This window comes from Kryptolebias marmoratus, linkage group LG5, assembly GCF_001649575.2.
Source record: "Kryptolebias marmoratus isolate JLee-2015 linkage group LG5, ASM164957v2, whole genome shotgun sequence".
NCBI classification, from domain to species: domain Eukaryota; kingdom Metazoa; phylum Chordata; class Actinopteri; order Cyprinodontiformes; family Rivulidae; genus Kryptolebias; species Kryptolebias marmoratus.
Window position 1 is genome coordinate 22,809,967 of NC_051434.1, and position 3,263 is coordinate 22,813,229.

Sequence of the window (3,263 nt, forward strand, 5' to 3'; positions counted from 1 at the left end):
TCTGACCGTTTTATTCGCAAAGGGTGGCACTCTACTGTCATCAAACAGTTAAGGTAAGCCTACTATGGAATACTCAGTTTGAGCATTCAACACTATAAAAATTATGATTAAAAAGTATTTTGTTTCTAGTTCACTAATAAAACCTTATAGATAACTTGTTTTTTTTCTCCCCATAATACCCATTCTTGCTCATAATCTAAAAACAGAACAATTTTTGTACATATGTTCAAATTTTAAGTACTTTTTCCATCCCTGGATACCTTTTTTAATAATAGATACTTTGTTGATCACTTGTAAGAAAATGTTAGATGATCTGCAAATGTTCTGAATACTTCTTTCACCACCACATAAATATTTGTTTTTTAATATTACTATGAGTAACCGGCACACTGCATCTCACACCAAACATCCAAGCACAACTTGTTGACAAACCTTGTTGAGCCCTCAGAGCAGAATGCTGAAAACTCAGATTTTATAAATGGCAGCAGTCTGAACAAGCTGAAGAGCCTTTGGTGGGTCAGAGAAGGGCCAGACTAATTTCATTCAGGCAGCTAGGTGACCAGCATTAAAAAGGCAATTTTTCATCAGACGTAGAAAAAGAAGAGACCCGGTACCCACAAGACAAGAGGGCAGAACCCCAAAGGGAGTCCCCAGGAGAACAACAGGTAGGAGAGGCCTTGGAAACCTGAGATCTTGCCAGAAACCATCTTTCTTTCTGTATTTCCCCTAGATCGGACTGTGGCTGTCTCCAAAGGAGGCTGATAGAAAACCATAAATCATATCTAAATAAATATGCCATGCAAATCTAAAAACAGCTTTTATTTTTAAGGCGAGCAAGTGCTGTTTAGATAGCAACAGCATTAGTTCTCTCCTGTGTGTGCTGAAAATTTCCACTCTAATCACAGGAAATGCATCACCTCCACCAGGAGGAAGTTGTAGTTGTTTAAAAATTGCTTTTGCTCCTCAGCCTTCATCATAATAATTGCATATTCTGTGACAAAACGGTGAAACTGGATCATTCTTCATTTCTTGTTTGTATACCAATGTCTTTGGTGCCATTTCCATGATTAGCTCAGTCCAAAACTTCCCTTTCTTCCATGATTGATTTTGGGGATTATAGAATATGTTTGTTGTTAAATACTATGATTATTTTAGGTAAATCTTTAGTCTACAAATGTAATGGTGTCAAAAAAACACAACTCTTGCTCTCAACTGCTATAAGAGAATTTCTTCTGTATTGTAAATCATTGAAGCGTATTCTACTCCATGTAAAATTCCTGTTCCCCCAATTTGTACCCAGTGGTTGTCATTTTGTACCTATCAATTGACTCCTCAATCTTTTGTACTGAGTGAAGTAAACAGGAAGTTGAAGCTGCATCTGTTTAGACAAAAGTCAGAGGAAAAACAAAAGGTAAACAGGCAGTTAAGAAGAAACAGCATTTTTCTTAAAGGAAATACTGTATATTTTCTGTTGATCATATAAGATGATGGTTTGGGCTGGACTTCAGCAAACAGAGGAATGGCTTACACTTTGTTGTTTTTCTTTAGAGCTTTCCACTTGTCTGTGTATTGGCAGCTTGTTGAGTTTGAAAAACTTCAGCTGAGGTTGACACAGAGACTGCTGTTACTGTTAGTAATGCCAGTGTAATGAAACGCTCTAAGTCTTCAGCTGATCCAAAATGCTGCTGACAGAGTTCTGATAAGAGTTCAAAGGAGAGATCATATTTCTCCAGTTTTAGTTTCACTCCACTGGCTTTGTGTCAAATTCAGAATAGAATTTAAAATCTTACTACTAACTCTGAAAACTCTCAAAAACCAAGCTCCATCTCATATTAAAAATCGTATTGTTCCATATTTGCCTATCAGAGCAGTTCACTCTCAGACTGCAGGTTTAAGTGTGAGTTTCTAAAAGTAGAACAGGAGGCAGAGCTTTCAGTTATCAGGCTCCTCTCTTGTGGAACCAGCTTCCTTATCATTGTCATTGTAACATGTGACATTAAAACAATTTATTTTAATTTTCTGCTTATTATTTGTTGTGGCTTCTGGCACTTTGTATCAAGTCTCCTTTATAAGTTTACAGTGGTCAACTGTTTTATGTAAAACACCCATATTTCATCTAATTATTAAAAATGTGACCTACATAGAGTAATGCTGCTTCAAAGATTAGTTGCACTATTTTTGTTTTTTTTTCTAATTTTAAGAATAACATGGTTACCTCATTCTTTGTGTCCTCGCCAATTCTGCCAACATCTACACTAGATGGCCTAGTAGTATTCACAATGCCAGTGTTCTCAAAAATCCCCACATCTGAACAATTGCAGAGAGAGGGGAGCTTTTCCCACCAGTCAGTGTTTTTCTTTCTTTTTTGTCACACATTTTCTCTACTTCTATTCTTCTACCATTTAAGGAAACTGAAGAGATTATGGATGTTCAAGTACCCGTCATGCTGCTCGGTGACCCTGGCTGGCTGCTAAAGTGGTACACCGACACAGGGACTTTTACTGATGAGCAATGATACTTCAGCAAACAAGACAGCAGGGCTGGGATGACAGAGGAGTGTGCATGTGGCTGACTTAAGGGGCAGTAACGGTGCCTGGATGTGGACATCTACACCATCCCCATTATTACAAGTGCATGCTGCACTTTTCACATGTGTGAAATGCACAGTTAGGCCTACCAGAAATCTGGTGGAGCTGTTAATCATGATGAGAGAAAAGCAGAAGGGTTCTTACCAGATATTAAGCCAACAAGACTTAGAGAGATCTGGAAATGTTTTCATAGCCGAGGCTGTTGGGGAGTGAAAAAGTGGCACATAACAAAAACAAATCATCACACCGGGCTCCGTTTCTGTCTGCTTTATTTGGGCCAACGTTGAAGGGTTCGTAGGGCACCTGAATTTTACACACGTTCCATATTCACACAATTCTCACAGAACCCCTGACTCTCACTTAGAGTGGGGCGTATTTATTCTCAAATTTGCCCATGTATGTGCAGTGCTTTAAGTGGGTTTTAACCGGTACGCAGTACTGGCACTTCTAAATTTTACCCCTCAGCGTTATTTTCAAGTGTACGAAGCGTACCGGTATGAGGGGCCGTTTAGGACAAAATGTACGTTTTGTCTCTCACACACTACAAAAAACTCACGCAAACTCAAAAAANTATTCACGCACACTCAAAAAAAACCCTCACGCACACTCAAAAAATATTCAAATTGTGTATACACACTACTAAAATGCCACACACGCATACAAATTTTATCTTTC